This window comes from Spodoptera frugiperda, chromosome 1 (assembly GCF_023101765.2).
Source record: "Spodoptera frugiperda isolate SF20-4 chromosome 1, AGI-APGP_CSIRO_Sfru_2.0, whole genome shotgun sequence".
In the NCBI taxonomy this organism is placed as follows: Eukaryota; Metazoa; Arthropoda; class Insecta; order Lepidoptera; family Noctuidae; genus Spodoptera; species Spodoptera frugiperda.
In genome coordinates, this window is record NC_064212.1 from 1,300,925 (window position 1) to 1,325,746 (window position 24,822).

At 35.5% G+C, this 24,822-nt stretch overlaps 1 protein-coding gene across 3 annotated transcripts in view; it reads right to left on the reverse strand.

Moving 5' to 3' along the window:
- LOC118273039 (SUN domain-containing ossification factor) overlaps positions 1-24,822 on the reverse strand; it is an 86,701-nt gene that overhangs the window by 18,719 nt on the left and 43,160 nt on the right. Inside the window, exon 1 of one of the 3 annotated variants that reach the window (XM_035589790.2) lies at positions 16,364-16,569. The exons of 1 other annotated variant lie outside the window; for it this stretch is intronic. The gene's annotated coding sequence lies outside the window, so the exon portion shown is untranslated. Of the gene's footprint in view, positions 1-16,343; positions 16,570-24,822 lie in introns of those variants that run through there. One more of the 3 variants, XM_035589791.2, reaches the window with a different exon arrangement.

Sequence of the window (24,822 nt, forward strand, 5' to 3'; positions counted from 1 at the left end):
GATATGAGACATTACTTATGGACGTTTGAATGGAAACGTAGAGTATAAGTCAGTTTTCCATTTTAGTAATGGCTTGGTGATGTTGGATAGAACTAAAACTGTGTTCGAAATCCTTGAATCTCTAAGCATAGAAGTGAATTTTAATTCCATATTTTAATAAAGACCGCAGTGGAGACGAGAGATGTGAGCGGCGTGCAGTGAGCGATGTCACTGCACGCCGTCTACCTTTCGTGTCAGAATGCGTACTGAGCACTCAACGCCCCGCACCCGAGCTGAAAAACATCTCTTCTCGCACAGCACACAGCACACCGCACACATCTCTGCTTTGGTGGAGTCCCGGCCTAAAGCAAACTCGTACTATAGGTACATAAATGTGCTATGCTACGTTGTTGTGGATGCGTTTGGCTTCCACCCATCATATTCATTGGTACACATAGCTTAGCACTGCTGGAAACGGACTTAGCTAAGCAATGTTTTTTATATGGAAAGATGCGTGTTATGGATGGCGTCCCTAATTTCGATACATCGCATACATAGCTTAGTATCAGTTGAAACGGTCACATAATTTCACAGCTTAGCTATTAGATCTTCGTAGCTTATTTACAGTAATTATCATAAGTTATAAAACATTCATTCACTTATGTCTAGTTATGACCTCTCATTATGTCAAATTACATAATCTTGTCTTGATATAATTATATCACAGAAACTAATACAATGTAATTATTTATTCACATCTATCTAATAGTATCTAGCTAGCAAGCTGCTTAGATTAATTATAAATCTTTATTAACGTTTATAAATACGAAAGTGCGTTTGTGTTTCTTTTATGGCATGATATTTGTCTTTAGACAGTTAAGAGGCTGAATAGGTATACTTTTTAATAATATTTATGTAAGTAACAAATTGAAAGGCCTAATTAAGAATTACATAACAGTAGGCGTAACAAAAACCAAAAACTTTCGAGACAGATAATAGCGATAAGACTTTCATATTTCTTTGATAACGCAAAGAAAGAAATATTAACAAAAATGTATTACTTTCCGGCCGCGCCTTGACATACCGGTTGTCGGTCTGTCTGTGACTATGTAGCGTTATTATAAACGTGTTCAACCATGGGTCCGACGCCCTGCATCGTAGGAATGTCATACAATTTTACTAGCAAAGTATGGAATAAGTTTTATAGTTTACTAGCTGCTTCCACGCGGTTTCACCTGCTCTGCTCGGTTCCTATTAATCGTAGCGTGATGTTTTATAGCCTATAACCTTCCTCGACAAATGTGCTATCCAACACAAAAAGAATTATTCAAATCGGAGCAGTAGTTCCGGAGATTAACGCGTTCAAACAAACTCTTCAGCTTTACAATATAAGTATATAGTATAGCTTTGCATTGCAAAAACCCATAACATATCCGGTAAGGTTACATTTGAAAGTAACTTCAGTCTTCAGCACAAAATAATCATCCATTTAATTATACTATTGTTAGTTTGTATGTTAATTATTGTGTGTGTAGTGCTTCGCAATGCATTAGCAAATAAACAAATCACCAAGTGTCACTCAAGATTATAAAAGAAGTAAAAGGTACAAGTTGTAAACACTCGTCTCGGCTTGAAGGTGAATGTCCGTTAATTTGAAAGGACATCGCGACATATTTACCATTTATGAAGATTTAAATAAAACAACTAAGTGTAGAAACCAGCTCTTACATGTTATAGAACTTGTCCATAAAGAAAAATAGACTTCTTGCAGCAATACAAATAGAGATCAAAATACAAAGTTTCGGTCACTTTGAGGACCAAAAGACCAGAAAGGACCAAAGTCGTTTCCAATCATAAATCTATGCAGCTCGCGAACAGTTAGATAATTAATCAAAAACAACAAGCAATTTATTGTTACTAACAAATCAAATGTTGGAGAATGCAGTTTTGACATGCAATCGTAAGCGATAACTATGAGAAAATGTGTTAGGAAGTTTGTTTCTCAATCATATCAAGTAAGATGAATGGTAGTAGACATGCCTCATATAGGAAGTGATTAATCTGGCTCATTAATGTCAGCCACTGAAATGAGATTGTTAGTTGTCTAAAACATAGATTTCTAGATCCAAAGAGTGCACCTGTGCTGTGATAGAACTAGAATCTTTCTATACTATAGATGAGCGAATGTACCGCGCGCCTGTTAACGATCTCAGGACCAGTTTGTTTGCAAGGCAGTTTGCAGCAGACAGCCGGGAAAGGCTATACCGCAATAATGAATTTTCGACTCGCAAGAATTTCTAACTTTTAAAGAGCTTGATCGGTGAGAAAAGAAATCTGTGGTAACGAACCCAAGGACCAAATGTCGTGATGTCAAAAATGGTCATGTCGGTTTATAATAACCGCGAAAAGGATTCAGAAATGGCATTCGAACGGTGCTAAGTCAAATCCCACGTACGCCCACTAGTTGTGGGCGAGTCATTACCAACTGTCGCTGCAAATACTGCAATACTACTGTTTACTGCCCATTGTCTTAGCGTGGCGAAATCAGCGGGCAGGTATAATTGTCACAACCATTGTGGATGGTTGAGAGGTCTACAGGTCAATCTAGATTGTTAATTGAATATTTTATTTATTGTTTCCTGGTTGATATAAATAGGGTTGATTGCCTATTAAGTCTCAATATTTCATTGGTTTATTACCTAGGACTATGCGGCTCAAAGGACCAATATTTCGAAAGTTCAATGCAATTATTGAGAATATGATGCAAACACAGCGGTTGCAGATCAAATATTTTATAACCTCAAACAATGTGCCAATTTCACATTGACTAAATCCTCTTGGATATTATTTGTCATCTTGGTTTATTAAAGCAATATTGATTTATAGCCTTCCTGCTATATTTGCATAAGCTAGGTACTCGTGACTCCCAATATTTATCAGTAGCTCTTTATATTTACCATGTTGTTTACTGTTTCGTTATGTCGATTTTTGCAAACGATAAAAAAGGTTAAATTACTTCAGAGTCTGTATGATTTTCAAATCGTGAAGTAAAACATACAGTGAGTGACATCATGTACTCAACCTAATTCTGTCCAGATGTTTTACAAGTTGTTACAGCTGACCTAGTGAATGAACGAACTGTTCAATGGTTTGAGTAACAACAGGAAAGGAGCAATCATAATAAAATGATTATAAACAACAATTTTATGTAGTCTAGGGAAAGCTCGTAATACATAGGCAATAATTGAAGTGGATAGAATTTAATAACAGTTTTTAAATTTTATGTATCGACGTAAACGAGAGGAAAAGTTTTCTTTTGTCGCGTTTTCTTATGTTGGTCCATATCGTTAGATATTATTACGATCCTAATTACTCTAATCTCTGTTTTCATCTTAATTTCAAGGTGCATTGAGTGTTCCCACTGACCATAACGGTCACGGTGCAGCCAAGTGGATCAACAGTGTAGAATGCACAATCATAAATTGTGACAGCTTGCAATTTAGTCTACATGCACAAGGGGTTTGGTTTATAAGCCTCTCTCAATTACTCTCCTAAGCTGAGTATGCACTTGTGTTGTAAGTACACTCACTAAGTTGGTCATGTAAGATTAGATGTTCGTATAGATCTGGTATCTTTACCTGGACACCTGATATCGTCCTTAGAACTTAAGTGTCACCCATATTCACATAGGACACAATCGTATCTGGAAGTGATGAGACTGACGGTCCCTTATTTTAAAAATCGGATATAATATCGATTTGATTGTCTATCTAGTAATCAAACTGTTACCAGTACCTGTTACCACTAATCGAACTTTGTATTAGACGAAGAGTTACAATAAATGCAAGTTACGAAGTTCCACAGAATACATAGGTTGGTGACTTTGTGCAAAAAGTGTGTGCTCAGCTTAACTTGCATAAACTTACTGCTAGCTACTAATAATGGGTGTATCAGGCACGCATCGTTGAGTAAACGATAATACTCCACTGTCATGTAGTCATGCATCAGTACACTTAATTCCTAAGTATAATATACTTATTTTTATGCAATTCTGTTTGTAAAAGATGCTTCTATTATTAAAAATAACCCACCACGTTTCATGTGTAAAAATTAAATACATATCTATATTTTGGTAAAGAAATAATATTTACAGGATAAAAATGTGCTTCGTGCAATACTGCTCAAAACTAAGAGTACGTTTGGCGACACATAACAAATTAAAAAAGTCGCACGTTGGACGAGTAAATCAATGGATGATGTCATAAATCCTACATCGCCCATATGAAGTTTACATGCAAATAAACATGGATAGAAAATCTCAACGAACAACATGATCACCTCGCCTGGTCGGAGAATTTTCCTGATGACCCCTACGTAAAACTAGTTTCAAGCCACAACTTCAAACGCAACAACGGGACTTATAAACAAACATGGTGAAAACCTATGTTCCATAATTACACTTCTGCCCACTTCCATAGGAGTATAAATACTAGTAATGTTAAACTACTCAAAACAAAATAGGGCCCACTTCGAATTAGTCACAATTTTGGTTAAAATATAATTATTTAAGTAGTTGTTGACAAAGTTATGCATTTAACCGTCAAGCTGACATGTTTAGGAGTGCATATCAATGTTTATTTCGACAGCATTCAAGTTGTTTTCAAGAGGGTGGCTAAAAAACTGAAGTACTCGAAAAAAACATCGATTGCACAAATTCTCAGTCCCTTATGTTTTCAGTCTACACTAAACGCTGTTGTGGAACACTCACGCTTTTAATGCTTTTGGTTGATTCCTGTATTCATTGTGATCACTATGCCTGGTTTTCGCCGACATATGGACATGGAAACCGCTGCAAGAGCGGTATCTTTACTTCAGGAGGGACAGTCTCAGAGGTCTGTGGCTATGCAGCTCGGTGTATCACGACGAGCTATCCGAAACGTTTGGTAACGGTTTCAGGAGACGGGAAGTGTAGCCCGGAGACCTGGGTCAGGAAGAGTTCGGGCTACAACTGCCCAGGAAGATCGATACCTAAGATTGACTGCGCGCCGGGAGCGTACTTTAGCCGCTCGTACCTTACAAACTCGACTACGGCAATCTACAGGAACGAGGGTCAGCGATCAAACCATTTGGAATCGGCTTCATGAAGATGGACAATGCTTCAGAGTACGAGCTATTCGACTGAAACTGACGAGGGCTCATCGTGCGGCACGTTTAAGGTACGCTCGCGAGCATTTGGAATGGACCATGGACAACTGGAAGAATGTGCTCTTTACCGACGACTGTAAAGTGAAGTTTTTCAGTGTCGATAGACGGGTACGCGTGTGGAGAAGAGAAGGGGAACGTTTTTCTGAACCGGGCATTCATGGAACAGACCGTTTTGGAGGTCCCAGTTTTATGATATAGGGTGGAATTAGCTTATATGGCAAAACAAAGCTTGTAATTTTAAATGAAGGTACCGTAGCTGCCTCCAGTTACATCGAGCAAGTAATCCGGCCTCATGTCATCCCATTTTCACAAAGATTGGGCAATAACTTTGTCTTTATGCATGACAAAGCTCGTGCACACACAGCTCGTCTAACACAAAGAGCACTCTCTGAAGTCAATATCACCATCTTACCATGGCCGGCCATGAGTCCCGACCTCAACCCCATTGAACATTTGTGGGACCAGCTCAAAAGACGCCTGAAAGAAAATTACTGTCATGTGAAAAGCCAACAGGAACTCATAAACGCCCTAAAACTCTGTTGGGAACAAATACCGGAAGAAAACGTGACGCAATTGATTGAAAGTGTCCGAGATAGGCTCAGAGAGTGCATACGGAGCAGAGGAGGGCCCACTCGTTATTAACAAATAACAAACCCCATACTTTTCCCCAGAATAGTAGTGCTTTACAAGATTATGTTCTGCCCTTATTTTTTGCAAATTTGCCTTAAAAGTGTAATTTATTGATTAAATAAACAAAACAAACCAAAGTTTCTATTGTTTCTGTTTACAGTATTCCTGAAAGCCCACTTGAAACTTGTACATTCATAAAAACTGAATTTTTCGGTTCAATTTTAACTTAGAGCAAAAAAACATGGTGGGCCCTATTTAGTTTTGAGTAGTTTATGTTATCACAAGCTGATGCTGCTGATGGTAAGGAACTAGTAATCTGCAATACCTCTATGCTATTAACCTGACGTCTTCTGTGCATGAACCAGATACCTCGCAGTGTAATATTATTCAAATCCAATCGCATTATTTGTCAAACGTGACTTAGAAACGGTAACACCGCATATCGGTACCGTTGAAACATATTCCATTATGGATGAACGGAAGCGCGTTTACGATGAAGAATATTTGATATGAGACATTACTTATGGACGTTTGAATGGAAACGTAGAGTATAAGACAGTTTTCAAAGATACTGGATAGAACTAAAAGTCTTATTAAGATCCTTATATCTCTAAGCATAGAAGTAAATTTTAATTCCATGTTTTAATAAAGACCAGAAATAACAATTTCCTGTTAATACTTAATAAAAATAATCTTGAACTTGAGTTCACAGATGCAGAACTTATTGATAAAGAAAAAGTCAAGGCTGCTTCTCTTATAAATGTTTGCGCGGCCTTTTGGAACAAGAACGCCATCTAGACTCATACGGACACAAGGACCACTTGTCACTTTACAGACGGAGTTACTATAGAATTTGTCCCCAAATATTGATTTTGATTTCCGGAATATTTGAAGCTTAAGGATTGTGTGTTTGGTGTCCAATCGATACTTGATTTGGTGAAAAAATAATCAAATAAGATGTTCTCTTCACTGAAGTATATTTGAGCTGTGCTAGAAATCACATTTCAGAATTTTCGTTTGTTTGCGTTATAAGCAATGTGTACTTAAGTACTTCAGATTACAAGGTCGGACAAAGCTGGTAGTTTTTGCCTGGAAAATAGCGCATAGCACATAAAATCTCCAGTTGCTATTGTCATGTGTAGATTTACGATAGTCGTTAAATGTATCCGGCTAAAATATGTCAAAGATTAATGACTAAGAACAGAAAAACTCTCACGAGTTACGATAAGAAGCTAAAAAAAAATACCCGGAAGCAGGTATTTAATGCCGTGGCACGTTTCACACGTGCTCTTAAAATCGATATTCCCACAAAACATACGGAACGCAAATATAAACAAAACATTGGCAAATGACCATGACTTTTTACTAGTTATACATAATTGAATTACGTCGATTAAGGAACTATTCCGACCTTGGACGACTTTATTAATAGAATCGATACTTTCTTACCGAATATTGGTTCGTATGACAAGTCATCGGTATGATTCATATCTAGATAGGAGATTGATGAATTACCAACGTTATCATCCATTAGTAAATTATTTGGTTCTTTGCCAGCCTTTTTAATACCAAGTAAGAAGTTTAATGGTGTCAAATCGATCACTACATTACATTTCCACTTTTGTTGTCTTCTAAAATTCATTAAGTAATAAGAAATAAATTTCTGATCTATTCTTAATACTCCTTCCCACCTTCTTAAACTCACAGGCACCCACGAAATCTTATAAGTCTCCTTTAATCAGCGTATATACAATATTTAAGAGCGCTGCACGCATAGCAAGACCTAAAATGGATGCTAATCTAGCCACCAAGGTTCTCCAGTAAGCACTGAGTTACTGACCTGGTTTCCAACTGGTCTATATTACTCATGTATAAAGTAGGCGTATGTATGCGAAATCTCTCTCGCTTTATGACTTTGTTAGTACAAATTGCTTATGGCTGTATATCTTTGGGCAAATGGTCCTGGGAAGGTCTTTATTAAGTTTTCCGTTTGAATGGTTGATATATGTTTTTTGAGGGATAAAAGTATGAAGTTATAGTGACATCAACCTATTCTTTGAGTTAATTGAACCATTTCCAGTAAGATAAAGATAAGATAGGTCCTAAAATTTCTACAAGTGTAAAGTTCTTTCCTAAAACAGTTGATTGATGAGCCGAAAAAGAAAATGCGATTAGTGATTGTTTGTAGTCGAGAATTGTTCTCAATAGACAAGAGGCCGATGATAAATGTTGTTCAAATAAAAAGATTTCTCTTCTAAAGTTTAGACGAAAAAAACTTCACAACGAAAGTAATAGTATTCTAGACTTTCACTCGTAATGAACTCTAAATAAAAAGTTTGGACCAGTTGCATGGTTATCGCCAGGCATTATGTCATAGAAGTGCTGGTAATTCGATAGACAACGTAATAGCTTAAATAACATGTACCTATTATTATCTGTAATAAATAAAAAACTAGTTTTAACCGATAATCGATTTAAAATCTTCGATCTTTAATCCGAAAGTGAATTTGTTTGTGTGGTCCGTTAGACATGCTTAAATAACTGTATAGATTTTGATACAGATACAAGATTGGTCCTTGGAGACGCAGTCATTTTATAATAAATTGGCGAACTCAGTAGCATCAGTTGACAAAATACCTCGTTTGTGCCAATTTGTGACAAAATGAAATTAGTCATTAAACAGGAAGTATTTTCTTACATTCCTACTTGTTTTTACATTAAATAAATTATGTAAACAACATGGTAATCATTACTTTCAATACCTATAACACGATTCATAATTAAAAGTGTAATAAAATGTCTATGCCTACTTGCCCAGAAGTGAAACAAGAACAGACCGTAATTTTTTAACACCTAACAGGATCGATTTTAATGAATCAAACTAAATTCTCAGCAGTTTAACACCTGCATCTGGTGAAGTTTTATCACGTGGTGGTTATAACGATAACCGTGTCATAATCAATTCAGCGCAGTTCCACATAACAAGTTGCGGGCCTGATAAGCCTGCGTATAACCTCCACAGGTAAGCGTTGACGCTGTACCTAATCAAGAGCTACTCTGTTGCACGGGGCATCGATGATCAGATTACGAAATTTATCAAAGCTTTTAATATTACTTATGAGTGTATTCAATTTATTTTCGCAGCAAATGTTAAACGGGTTTGGTAATATGAAGGAAAAAAGTAAAAAACATAATTATGATGTTGTGACATTTGTTTTGGAATAATTGAGGAAAAATACAAGAGGACTTGGAATAAGGACAAATGTAAGGAAAAGAAAAGAACCAAAATATGGCAAAACCAACATTAGGTACCAATTTAAATAGATATGGATAAAATACCTACACCATTTTTAAGACATGATCTTTGAAGTAAGTAAGTTATAAAGTAAATAATATGGAAAGATGCGCTGTCACAATCAGATGAAATCAGTAATATTAAAGCACCCACAAAGATTAAAGAGGCATAAAACGAATGACATAACACTGCGGGTGTTATAAAAGACCTAAAGAAGGCGTTGGAATAGGCAATAACAATCCAGACCAAGTTATTGAAGTTGGAACAATTCCAGCCCGTTCTTGACCTATTTCTTGTTGCAGAAGAACTAAATGGGGTGTCAGACATGATTGATTGCAGTGCTGTTAAAACATAGAAGATATGTTATTGAACATTATATCATTATCGAGTGCCTCGTTTATTTTCGTTTACCATTCAGATCTTAGTATTGATTTATATCAAATTTCTTAGTAGAAGCATTGGAGGCTTATACAAGCGTAATGTGGAGAAAAAGGACCGTTTGTATCGAAGGACCAAAATTTAAAAAACAACATGCGGTAAGTGGTTATTTTATTTAAGTATATTTCTGATGATGAAGATGATGAAGGGGAAGCCTTTGTTCAGCAGTGGACGTCTCGCGGCTGATGATGGTGATGATGATGATGATATTTCTGATTTCAGTCCATCAAACAAAAAAGGGAAAAGGTGTTAAACCACGCTTATTAATACAACAAAATTAACAATGAAAGGAATTAGGTAATAAATGAAAATGTCAACATTAACTTGACACTTTTATTGCACGTACTTGCGTAAATCGTTGTAACACGACATTCGTCGCGAACACGATAGTGGAAGGAAGGATTTATAGTCACACAAACCTAGTTGTTGGTGATTAATGGAAAATTATAAAAGGTATTAAATGTCGGAATAGAAAAAATGGTTAACAAGTTTCATATGAAGCAACATTAAATGATGATAAACAACTAAAAGTGCAATCACTTAGAATAAGTATCGAAGTAATTATAGAAATCATGTACAATACTGTTGCACAAATAAAGAGCCAAGTGTTGTGTAAAACAACATGAAAAAAATATGCAATGTTTTTGTTTGGTAAAGTGTAAATATTAAAAACAATGTCAGACTTTGTATACATAGTTACGAAAGGCATGCAACATAAACAATCAGTAGAAAGCATTGCACATGCAATGCAATGAAGGCATATATAATCACGAAAAGGTGAGGGTCATTAAAACTAATATTGATGACGAAAGTGACTGGGATGACCTGTTTTTACATGAAAACATGGCATTGAATGATTCTAATGCTTGTAAATTTTCTTTAAAACCTGTGTGGTCTTAATGAAACCAAAAGTGTGCCATATTTTATTCGGATCTATAATAGCCAACTGCATATCTTTTGGGCATGAGATTCCTAGTTTTATTTATTTATTTTATTTTATTTTACACTTTATGTACATAATACAAAGGTGGACTTAATGCCAATTCGGCATTATCTAACAGTTAACCTTGTGGTGATGCAGTTTTACTTGCACAGGATTCCTAGTTTTACTTGGGCAGCAAAATCTGATATATCACCTGCATTAAAGTTGGTTTGAGCTAACTGGTAGGTCGTGTATAAAGTAATTACTATTTTTGCCTTGAGCGAAAAAAAATGTGTGTTAGTTATATCATACAAACAGACGATGACACAATGCCATTCTATGATACAATTATAATGAAGCTACAAGTAATTACATTAATTGTAGTGTTGTCAGAGGAAGCACAACAGACACGCCCACACACATAGTTTTGCCACATTCCAGTACAAAAGCAACTCAATCAGACATACATTCATGCTTACCATACAATACCAATAATCTGGTGGTACATAGATTTCTCTAACAATAATTACGAAGCTATGTCCAACACCCACCTCTGGTTGCAGTCGGGCCCGCGGTGGGCGCAAGCTATGTAAATCGTGCCATGGGGCCGACCGAACAAGTTTTCTATTTCAAGGAGAAAATACAGATTTACAGTGCCCGTGAAACGTCAATTAGGTGGCTTTCGCGCCTTCTACAACTATTTCGAGTATTGTATGATTGTCAATCTATTTTGCCTTAAGGGGTGAACAAAACTTCGGGCGGTATCGCGCTGAGAATTGGTCAGCACCGTTCCAAGTTGTCTGAAAGTGTGATGGGTGAAATGTAGGTGCGATAATTCACAAGTAACTTTTATCCAGCGCAATTTTCCCGGTTCAGCTTCATTTAAAGAAACTTTCTGTGCTCATTAGGGCTCCGGCGTTTCTTTCAGCTTTTACGTCGCGAGCTTCTTTCTTTAATAGGTCAAGTCTTATGACCTGTGTGTCATTTGTAATCTTAGTAATAAACTAGAGGGGTTTAGTTTAGTAACACTTCTCTTAAAAATTAGCACAAATTTTAGAACTTACTTATATTTTTTTTGAGATTCAAGTTCTTAAACATTTTATCTAGTCTGTGATCTGTTATGCCTCGTCCATTATAGGCTGTCTAACTTGCTCAATTGTTTCAACATAATTAATAATGAATTTGAATGTCAATACACTATCGCAGACATCTGTCTGGACTAGATCTGGTCGCCATTTCCAACGGATTACATTGCAGGTATTGCCTTGGATCTTGTTTGAAGATTATTATACAATGGTGCAACGTTGAACAAATTATAATTAGACAGTCAACCAGTTTTAAAACTGAATCTTGTCCTGCAAGTAGATTTAATGATAAATTAATTCAATAATGCCAATAACAGGTATTTATATGTATCCTAATATACGAAGTCAAGTTATGACTAACTTATATTAGAATTTAAGGATATTTAGCTTATGCGTAGATTAAGCAGTCACTCTCAGTTTCGATACACAACCGTCGCTCACTAAAGAATGCATATTACAGGAATTTACAATTCGACAACAATCTTCACTAAAGCACTGGCAGACAAAGGTAAAAGCGCATTCCATAATTAATTGTTTGGTTTTGATATTACCTATTCGATTGATCAGAAAACTAAGACTGAAGGCAATGGTCAGATCACTCAAGGAACCAGTGAGACCGTGAACTGCAAACAATCTATTGTTGATGACTATTCCACAAGGAAGATGGCGTAATAAATTCATAAATTGTTAGTACGCTAGTCGTATAACGACTATTGGTACAATTGGATTATTGTTCCTTGTGGGCGACGCTCTCAGTTCAACATTTATTGTGGTCCTTATGTACGCAAAACAGGGTCTGAATCTTTTTGAACATTACACATAAATTAATTCACAGTTTCATCTTACAGAGCTACTAAGATCCTTTTATACGGGGGTGAAATCTTTCAATGATTTTTCTCCCCTTGGGCGAGTCGTAAGGGAGTGTCAGACTCTTACTGACTAAAATCCACCCCGTTCCTAGTCCTAATTTTCGAGCCCCGGTAAACCCGCTAGGTGGTCCGCATCTCCGGATCGGGACTTTATCTACTTATACAGCTTTCTCTTCACCAGCTCATGGCAGTCTATTGCTGGACTATGAGGCTTCGCTTCATAAGAAGGGTTTGCCCTAATCTCCCCGCTTAGTAGGTTGCTTGGAGATCGCAGTTTAAAAAGTTCAGGTTTATCAGAGAGTGCTCTTATCTGGTTTTTATTAAAAATATTTCTGCTTGCATCTAAATCTGTAAGTCGGTTACATAAATAATTCTAATATTACTGCGTCTATTTTTAGACAGTAAATTGATCAGAAATGGTATTCAATCGTGGCTAATACCTTAGAAATCTTAAATTGTAAATAATTTGCATGATTTTAATGAATATTAATAAATTGTTACGTAAGAGATTGATTACATATTTGTTTGTTTGAGGTACCTATGTCTACCTATCTACAAGAGTTTTAGAACTTAGGATGTGTAAGTTTCAGGGATTTTTTTGGATATTTTTCGTAGGATAGGATTTTTAAGGGGTTTTTACTTGGAAAGGTTTCAAGCTAGTATTAAATTCTCGACTCTCGTGACTTAAAACCCACGCCTACATTTGATTCGCACGTGAGCACGTGACTTCAGGAATCCGTATATTGCCGTAGCAAAGTGTAACACATCACATAGCGGTTTTTAATCGTTTAGATTAAAAAATACAATGTACAGTTATAAACCAAACCGAAGCTACATAAACCTAATTTAAGCTTTTCAAATCTTCAGTTTCAGTAAACGGTTATAAGATTTTGACGTAATTTAATAGGTACCTACTCTCATTAGTGTTACGAGCCAATATCATTTAAGCGACGAAGAGGCTGCGGAATGTCTAGCAGGTCACCGAGGCGGCTCGAAAAGCAGGAGTAGGAACGGGGTGGTTTTTAATCAGTAAGAGTCTGACATTCCCTCTCGCCTCGTCCAAGGCGAAAGAAGACATTGGATGATTTTCCCCACTAAAAAAAGGCCCTACATAGCTTTCTATTCTTTCAATCGACTAGCGCTTATATACCATTAGGCTTATAACACAGTTAAGACAACGTAATTCATAAGATACGATTACATCTAAACCTCATAACAGGAGTGTGATGTTACTCTCCGAGAAACGTCAATTAGATGGCATATCATCATATCATCAGTTCCAGTAAGACAGATACATGACAGGTGTGAACCAATTAGTTATACGTAATTAAAATTTACCGAGTATTGTGTTACTTGTGTTCGAAGAAAGTATGGCATGTGATCTACTGTTTGTACCTAAAGGGCTCTAGGTAGCTAGTCTTTTTAGAGGGCTTGGTGCCCGCCCTTCTATAGTTAAAGGGAAAAAAAAGGGTAACAGAAAAATCTACAGAAAAGGTAGAGTCAGGCGACGTCATTTGTCTCCAAATTCCAGATGACAGTTTAGTACAATTTTCATAACCCATTTAGCTAGTCCCGCTAATTTGAAAACCACTATAAGGATAAGGATTTTTTGCCTGATTCGTAGGTAATATAATTGTTTTTGTAATCGACACAGCATAATATAAATTACTCATATACTATATTATGAAATAAGATCTAAAGCCGTGACCGTCAGACCCAGCGAAGTATGGCAAGACAGAGATTATTTATAAAATAGTAATGAGTCAAGTTGATTACGCAACTGCACTTTACGATGTTATGATACGATGTAGTAAAACATTTTAATACATATTAAAGATTTGATTGGTCAAATAACTACGTGATAAAAAATACAAGCGTCAAAAATCAAATCATAGTTTTTATACCAATGTATGAATATAACAATGCTTATAGGTGTTTTAGTATATTTTTAAAATGTTAACTAAATTAACTAAAAATACATACGTAAATTAATGGAGAAAAGCTCTACAAGTTTCGATTCACAGAGGGACTCTTTATCATGAGTAGCGTGCGCAGATGTGAGAACATCGCGCAGCCTACTCTTTTAAAATGTTAGTGCCGAATTACATAGTATTTAGGCATTTAGTATTCTCGAGGAGTAACCCTGATCCCTGAATGATCCCTAATCCCTGATGATCCCTGAAATAATGAAATAATAGATTTTACTTGTAGTAAAATACAGTTGATACTCAAAACCTCGTATTTGAATGATTCAGAGCAAATTACAATAAAAAATAATCATCACAATAACAGGCCATAATGATATCACCATAGACATATCAAAATATCATCATCACACGATTGATAAAAACTATCTTTTACCTGTAAATATAATTAATCATCAGATTTTAAATTTCCCACTATAAGCAGGAAAATTTAAGTAAATTATCACAAGGACACCAGTGTAAGCTAATAATGGATTATTTTTATATTATTATTTATACGTGACGTGACGTCTAAAGCATTTATTATGATAACGATAATAATAATGCCGGTTCAACCAATCAGCGTTTAGAACGTGGTCCTTATAGAAATTTCTTTTATCCCACGTAATATGTTACGTTATAATTATAAAACTATGCATCAAGATAAGGATAATAGAGAATAAATTATTTATAACGGCACCTATTTTTATTTATTTAAAGCTTATGTAAAAATATGTACATGAAGGCTAATGCACACATATCAGTATCACACATTTTATATCATGTATTATTTTACTTTATTTCTGTTATAATTATAAGTGTTTTGATGTATGGCATAGTAATGATGGATGGACAGAAACAATGTAGCATATTATTTAATTTACCTATAAATAAATCCGTGCCTGGTGACAGGTATTAGGTACCTACTAACACTAAAATGAAATTTTCCTTTAACCTGACCAAAACGGTTGACAGGAAAAGAGTTGCTCAAAATTATATTAACTGTATCACAACTGCCAGACTAAATCGAATTTAAAATTTCAAGCTCCATATTGAGAAAAATTTGCAGTTAAAATATTAGGAAAACTTAATTTACCATAAAATTAATATGCAATTACCTAACTCGTTGATAGACTGATTTTTTTTTCTTCAAATGCCAATAATCTACTGAAGACTAAAATGAAACGGGTAACAAGTATACTTGGCACATAATAAAAACCTTTAAGACACCCCTCAAAGTTAAATAGCCAATTTTTATTCAGCAGACTAGGCATCTCATATTTTTCTCCGACCTTACAAACTTTACTTCGAACACTAATTTCCTCAAGGCACGCTAAATCTTTCAAGAACGGAGAATAATTCAAGGTTAAAATAACCGAAATTAGGATATCTCGGTAGTAAAAAACCATTTGTTGTCCAGACACTAAATACCAAGGTTAGAGAAAAAAATAATAGACCTGACTAGTGCAACCAAAACTTAATGTATAAACCTGTAGACAGTTTATTTTTTTATTGTATACGCTGTACCTGCTAAGGATAAATATTTTGATACTAATTATATTAAAACTGAAACCTTATGAGTGACTTAAGGTTAGCTAGAGAATAAAACAGACTAATGACTGTATCAAGACACTTATATGAATAAAAACCAAAGTTAAATGTTACAGGGTTATAATTCCAACATAGACAACACGTTAGGAAATCGATTAAAGTTGAAACTAGAGCGTCGACGCAATGCACCTAATTCGTTATGTATACTCCAGAAAATTCGCGCTCTATTGCTAATTTTCATAAATTGTACAATGTTTTTAAGTCACGAGTGTTTCGTGTGTAAGAAAATAATTGTTAAATCATCTGAAATATGTACGTAAAAAAGTGTTGATGTATGTGAAAGATAGTGTAAAATTCCCTACGTGGTCCACAATCAATGTTTTGCAAACACGTAAAGGGATTTACCCAGTTCACGGAAAACTCACGTTACAGAAGATATACCACAATCCAAAATATTTATCCAGGTAACACTAGCACACAAGATTGGAAATAAAATAGAAAGCTAAAACACGCTTTCGTTCAAAATTTAAACTTCGCAAAATTCACGATCGCGCCGGATAATAAGACTTATTTTCCGTCCGAACGTAGTGCGCACGTCTTTCGTGTGCGCAGTCACGCGCCTTACTGAATTATTACTGAGTACTGCGCCGACTGTTGAGAGCGAAATTGGTTTTCGAACGACTAATCCTATCAATACAAAATGAGCTCTAATTCATTACAATTTAAAGTATATTTTTCAATAGATGGGGTTCTATTTTTTCTTAAAACAACGTGCAAACAGGTTAGACACGAGAAATTCGCAGTCTGCCAGGAAACTGACACGTAGGTCTTTAGCTTTTTGACCGATAGCAACTCGTATCATTTTATTTTTACGCACTAAGAGAACTAAGACCTAAAAGATCCTTAAAATGCGTAAATTACTTTCTCCATGCACAGAAAGCAAAAATATTTTCATCGAATTTTACCTTACTATGTTTACAAATCATTAAGAAAAATTAAATGCACTTTGTTTGTACAGCAATTAAGTAAGTTGGGGCATGTCTCTTTCAAAGAACGGAAGCGAGCTGACATAAAAGAATGTTTTGAATGAAATATTGAAGTTTCAAATTGGAGTCTTACTCAACAACATTACAAATACATTAAACATGACCTAGGTTTAAAATAGCGGCTTTAGACTAGTCATGGTCATCGTAGAAAAAATGCAATTCGCGAACTGGACACAAAAAATTTAAGTCTAGTGACAGTTTTCACCTGCCACCCCTAAACCGACTCTTAACTAAAAGTTACTTGGCGTTACGTAGCTCCTAAACTAACCCCTTACTTGTATTGTTAAGTGTCACTTATAAGTGTAAACCAAAAATGTCGTATTATGTTACATCAGCGTTTCCTTCAAATTTAGGAGAGGTTGATGAAAACAGGCATTAGTATGGTACTCCAAAACTTTAGATGGATGATGCTAATTTCCAATCTACCGGCTACCATTATGTTACAATGTAAACAGAAATAAGACAAAGTCACAAATAATCGGTTCCCGTTAGAAACTCCTTGCGGCACACGCAACAAGTTTAAAGATAAACTGGTGGGCAGTTGCTAGTTTATTGGCCCTTGTTAGACATGGGACAAGTCATTCCTTTCCGGTTCAACATTGTGATCTGTTGCAATTTCATTGATGATGTCACTAAGGCTATTCAATTTTTATGACGCTCTTTTATCAACTGGAAACCCACAAGCTCAAAAGGTAACTTAAACTAAGGCAATTTGCCGTACAATTTGTTAGTGCGGATGGAAGGACCACGTTAGGACCAAAACAATAAATTCTATCTATAGTAGGCTACTATAGATCCAGGTTACTATTAGTAGCCCGTTGTCTTATCAGACTATTGCGGTAGGAACGATAAACATAGCCTGGTGACATCGGTTATGTAACACTGCACTGGATGCTGTTTTGAGCGCAAAGGCCACGTCCCCATTGTGTCAGACCGGCTGTTTATTGGCCGTCCGAACTGCCGGAAAAGTCTCCGTGATCCCGATACAATGGCCATGTTTATCTTTGATGAAAGCGGGTTTTTCTAGTTCTATTCAATTAACTGGTTATATTGTCTAGGTTTTGTTTAATTTTATGACCGATATAGAGATGTAGGGCACGTTGATTACGTTCCACATAACGTAACACAGTTCTTTTATGAATTTTGTATGCTTCAGAGATGTTAATTACAATTTTTGGCACGTTTTGCTTATATTATCTTCAAAAGAATCCTGTTAGTGGTGCGTTCTACTAATCACTGTCATACATAGTGTCTATATGAGAAAAAAGATTATAAAAAATATTATTTGACCTAAAATCGAACGATTGAGGTTAAAAGCTTGCATGTATCAGCCCATGTTGAGGGGCGGGATTTAATGCAAAATTGTTGTTACTGGGATTAATGCTTGTTCGCAGTTATGTCAATATGATGGCACATGATACAAGCATGGCCAAACAAGGCTATTAACTCGTTGACAATTAGTTGATTGAAATAAATTAATGGTCCTAGGAGACGGGGCTGGTGAAGGACAAGAGTTATCAGTCTGTAGTAGCAGACACTGACATAATACTTACGTAGGTAATCCCTAAACGAGTGTACATAATTAGGTAATGAATAAAATAATATTTCTTTAAAATGATGGCTTTTGTTGTGGTGTGAACCAATATGATCCTAAATCATTGCGACTTTCAATAAAATTATTGCCAATAAACGTTAAGATTTTAAAGATAACTAATATTTTAAATATTTATTAGGTACGTAATTTACCTAAATGATTTTCAATTTTCCCCAGACCGTGCAAATATTTACATCGTAGTCGCGTCGTAAATTCACACAGCCATTATTTTATGAGTGCCATAAAATATGTTTTTGAACAAAGAGTTAAAACAACTGTCTTGACGAAAGCTTTACAATTGGACATTTTCTAATACATAAAGCTGAACATAAGCTCATCTGCTTGCTGCTTCATCTACTTTTTCCTTTATTTACTGACTGCAATTTTACAACAAAATGGATCTCAGTCCATTCATCACCAATTAACAAAGATTTATGATTAATTACCACAACAACTAGTACTATCACGACACTAGCTGATTCTAAATGACTGAAGTAAACGTGAAAATAGCACATACGACCACCAGCAGGTCAACCTATCCTATTCTGTCAAATTTCTTTATTATATTTTCAACTTGTATTACATTGATATAAAGTCTAAAATCTAATGAATAAAATTGCCAGATTGGGGTAGGTTGATCTGCTGGCAACTGTACTGACATAGGTCGTGATCATCACATTTAAATCAACAAAATAATGACTTGAAGTTTATATGTCTGCTGTCTAACAATCATCCTAGTGTGTGGCTGTCTAACATTCGTAACCAAAAATTTACAACAGGTCATTAGCAAATAAATTAATACCTAAGAAAACCCCGCAATGGCAAAGGTGTTGGAAAATTTTCATATAAATAACATTTGACACTCTTACACGGATGTCAATTTAATTAAAAGTTCATAATGGTAAACTATTGGCAAGATTTATTGTATAACTTCCATAATATTTGTTCGCAATTAATTTATATGATCCGTAAACACTATTGTATCTAGATAGGTACATAAATTATATATAAACAAGTATAATTAAAACTTTTACCTATAAACTTATAATTAGAATGACTGTACCTAAAACAGCAAGTCAGAAACTACATTTTGTCCAAGTATTCGATTCAACATTTTCGTTATTTTTCCTTATAAAGGATACGAAGAGGCAAACGTGTTATTAAATCTGGAAACGTCCTAACATTTGACGTCATTATAGTTTAACCGACTGTGTAGTCTATTTGCTTGATTAATGAATGTATTGTTTCTATGGAAAACAATTGAAATCGTTACAATAAAGTAATGGAGTGAAATGTTTTATTTGCATTACAACATATTGTATCTCTATACCAACTTGCTTGGTTACTCGAGACTTCTAGAGGTCATAAGCATGACTTCAAATTATGAGGTTGTCTGATCAACAACCGAAAAAATGTAGACATAGTTACTACTTGGTCCTTTGAGGCACCGTACAACTCGGTCCTATAGGACCTTTATTGAAATTTTTGTCCTTAATTGTGTTTAAGGACAAAAATTGTGTAGGTTTATAAAAGTATTTACTTTTCACCATTACGAAACAGATGAGCGACGTTACGCCGAGCAAACAATAAGCAAATTACAGTAAACACAGAAGAAAATGAAATGAACTCAAACAGATGCAAGTTCACGGCTAAATAAATATAAGTCAAGAGCCAATAAACCGATTAAGGATGATCAAACTTTATTTAAGCCAAGGTTGATAAATCGTATTAAGAATTGGAGCAATTGAAATAGAAAAACCATATTTCAAGTAGATACTTCAAATAGTAACAAACGTAGGAACACGTACGGTTAATTTATTTTAAACCCTCAGCGCATAGTAACAGTGACGTCAATCGCGTATTTGCACATCGCTAACTATTCAGCCCAATTCGACGTTTGGGTTGTATGACGGCGTCAGTGGGCGCGGCACGTCTCGTAAATTTACGTAAATAGAGAGGGAGGTGTTATTTTTAAATGACAACGTCAAAGTATACCTACGCTAATGTTGCTCAGTGACATTCTCAGGGCTATTAAAAAAGATAGAAGATAAAATAACACTAGTTAGACAACTAAACACGAAGATAGAGGATACTGCAAGTGGATCAATTTAAGCTGTGACAAGCAAAAGGCCACATGTCATATGGTATAAATGTTACAGCAGACGTACCTCCAGAAAGTGGAAAAGCAATAATTAATAGAACATTTAATTCCAGGATATCCGAAGTCCATAGTTTATGCAGTACAACTAAAGACAACAATATAGCACTAAAACAATAACTTCATAACAGTTCATACATTTCCCACTGTTACGTCACAGGTCGCAGTTCACATTGGCACCAGATCGTGACTCACGCGCCTGATAATCAAGACGTAAAAGGGGAATTAAACTATCTAACAGATGGGAGATGTGTACAGATTTGTTCCTATGGAGTTATGTGGTGTTAAAACTTAGACTTTCACTCTTCATTATCCATTGAATAAAATTATGATGTCTCTATCGGTGGCGCTTTAAGTTGCTGATGATCTGAAGTAGATTTCTATGTGATTATAAGGTGATTTGAGTTAAAATAGGAAATGCAATAAAATCTGCAATGAAGATGTCTCACTAATTGTCTCTATAGAACTGATGCATAAAGCTTTCACTCCTGATTCTGATTAGCCAGAGCCAGAAGGCATAAATTGTTGTAATGTCAAAGAGTAGACCACAATTAAAGCTTTAGAAACAGATGCTAAGTTATAAATTACAGGTTTATTGGTCCTAAGCAGTAAAAGATAATGTTTATAATAAGAGTGAATAGCAGCTATAGACAACAGGATTACTTAAACAAGCTCAAGTCTATAACGACACTATAACAGAGTTGGATTTATAGGAAGACATTACGTTTATAACGGTAAAATGGTACTAACTGTTATCAGAAATAGGCCCAGGTGTATAAAATTTGACCCACAACCAAGTTGAATTTAAACAATGTCGATTATATTTTAAGTGTGAATGTTTAGAATCGCATTTGATTTTATTTGGTCCTAAATCGTACCCGAAGGACCAACACTTAAGTTGGCTTTAGCTTTAATATTTCCATAAGCCGTATATTTCTCATCTTGATCCTCTTATACGAAGCTGTGATAGTAATGTAAAAGCCACCAGTAGCGTGTATTGAGTTCTCAAAGTCAAACACGACGAACAAAGCCATTCCCACTAAACCCACGTAAAACCAGATGAACTTAATTATGAATCATGTACTGCTTTCTAAGACGTGAATATCTTTATAAGGCGCGTATTTAGAATTAATTACGTGGAGACAATGGTTTACGTAAGTACGCGGTCAAAACCTGACCCCCGGCACAAGTTGATCGTGCCAACTATTTATTTATTATATTGTAGTTTAGTTTTTGTGTACAGGAAACATGAATAAGCATAAATTGTTTAGATGCTACAAGCTTTAAAATAGTAAGTTGATTCATTGCAGTGTCCCATTTCTTTGTCCAGATATTCGTCATTTCATGAGAAGGAATTTCCGGAAAATATTTTTCGAATGGCATCAGCATTGTTTTTCCTCTTCATTTCTCCACTAGGTATTTAATAGAAATTAATCTCATCGTCTCTGTAGGTGCGGCTATCAAAGCTTAAATCATTTAAATGAAAACACCTATGATTTATTACTTTATCTATTCCAGAACATTATGGGCGATCAAAAGACTTATTATATGCAAATGCACAATCTCACGAATGCGTAGGCATATCATTGGAGTCTATTTGAAATATGCGAGTCGGATTTTCGCGCACATCAAAGCGAAGAAAGTTGGAAAGCCAATGTTTGGAACACTTTGGTGCTAAGATCCGCGCGGGAAAGTACTCAGAACATTTTGTACAAATGTTTGTGCATGTTTCGGCTCAAAGGTTTGGGATTTTGTGCATACTAAGGATGGTAGGAACGGCTCATTCACATTAGCATACAACGTTGTTGTTGCTAAGCTTTAAGTTATTTCATAGAAAACATTTAATTTAAATATGGTAAGATATAGGTATATGCGTATTAACAAGATAATTGCACTATCATCAAGTGCCAGCAGCTAGGAATAAATTAGTAATGAAATGAGATACTAACCCATCAATATGGGAAAATAATTAAGTCAGTTCATTACCCCAGTAAGTAGCAATACCTCGAAGCTATGTAAGTTAAGTATTCTGATTTAGTAGCACCACTGGCTCATAAAGGGAAAATCGAGAGAAACAGACATAATTCACGAAACTAGGTGAGCTATAAATAAATATACTACATCAAACGGTGAAGGAAAACGTGACCTAACCCACGCCTTAATCTGGCTATACACATGTTTATCTATTGAGCCTACATTCACTGAGACTAGGCTTTTGCGCCGCGCCTAAGTTTTCGGTCCCGAACTCGCATCGATTGCTGTCGAGCCGTCCTAGCGTATGATTGGATTATCTATTCTGCTTTGGACAGTTAATGGATTTAAACGATCGATTGTGAGATAAGTCGGAATGAAATAGCTGAATGGTCTAAGGTTGGTCTAATTGCACGACTGGAAGTTACTGTAACAATTTGTCTCACACCCTATTAAGAGCACTTATATGTAAACGACTACTTACATCCAAGTCTGGAGTTACGTGTAGCACATTACCATTCCTTAAGATCACCTAGATAAACGTATGAATATTATCAAAGACCACATCTACCCTGTGAGAACCTGGTATTTGGTCCTCATATACCTAACTTATGGTCTTACATAATATTTTCTTGCTGATGGTTATTTATGTTACAGTTTCTTGTAGAGTTACGTCTCTTGAGCTTTGTATGAACGTTTGAATATTCATGTTCGTAATATGCTGTGTTGGAACAACAGTATGAAATGTGTGCCTTTAGCTTAGTGACTAATAGACTAACGTCTGCAAGGAGTGTTCATTCATTTTGATTTGGTTCAATACTTTTTTACTTATATGTTTGGTACTAAAACTTAATGCTTATAAAAAAGATAGTCAATCTTTTTAAAATATTCACATTCACCCGATCCCATTTTAAAAACATCAAAAAGAAAATGTATAGTTCAGTTTTTCCCAACACAGAGTGCCATTTTGTGTAAATTTTATGAACACTTTATATGCATCAAAACTGTCCTGTATACACATAAACAGTTTGTAGTGTACAGTCGCTCACAAAGTGCGATTTACATAAACGAGTCAACGTCCCCATCCTGAACAGTTCACAGGCTAACTGGGTTACCGGACCCGCCCGCTGCACCCGTCTGTACTTTTGCATATTTCAGGGACTGAATAATGCAAAGGCCTGTAGAATTTATTTTATAAACAACGATGTTATTTCATTATTTATTTTTCCTCCATTGAATAAACTTTTATCATCATCGCTATAATAATATTTTAAACACAAAATGCAATCACCTTCACTAACTTAAAACTAAGATACAAAAAGTAAGACGATTAAGGTTGTACCAATATTGTAAAGCCTGTATTACAGTGGTCAGTTTTATGCTGTTCCTTTGGTAGAATAATCCATTCAAAACACATTTTACATCATGTTATCAGTTTTATTGTAACTTTCGTGAGACATACTAAATTAATTATTATGTTATCGGCTTACTCACGTAACGTTTTGACGAGGAACTCGACTAGTTTCAAGCCATGTAGAGGCTCATATTCATGAGCAGCATTCCGCGACACACGACGCGGCGCGGCGGTTCAGTAGCAGTGCGACAATCGCCGCGTCGTGTGTCGCGTAATGCTGCTCATGAATATGAGCCTCTAGCATGGCTTGAAACTAGTCAAGTTCCTCGTCAAAACGTTAGAGTAAGCCGATAACATAATAATTAATGTTATCGGTTTGTATTTTTAGCCAAATTTTTAGATTAACGACACACAATAACTCACGTGGACTCTATATTTTATAATCTCAATTAAAGGCACGTAGTACTACGCACTTTGATCCATTGCACCGCTCGTGCGGACCTTAGGACCAAAGATCAAAACTAACATAAAACATCGAGCTATCTATCATAGCGTCATCACTGCAGTGTCGCACTATTTTGACATTTAAAGTTCAGATATTCAGTTCAAGATATAATTAGTTAGATAAGTACGCTTAATGGATCATTAGGGTTTATTAATATCTTCAACAAGTGTAGATAACAATAGAATCGATGTGTTATAACTATCACTGGTTTATCATACGTACTAGAGATAGGTTTAATGTGATTCTCAGACTTTTC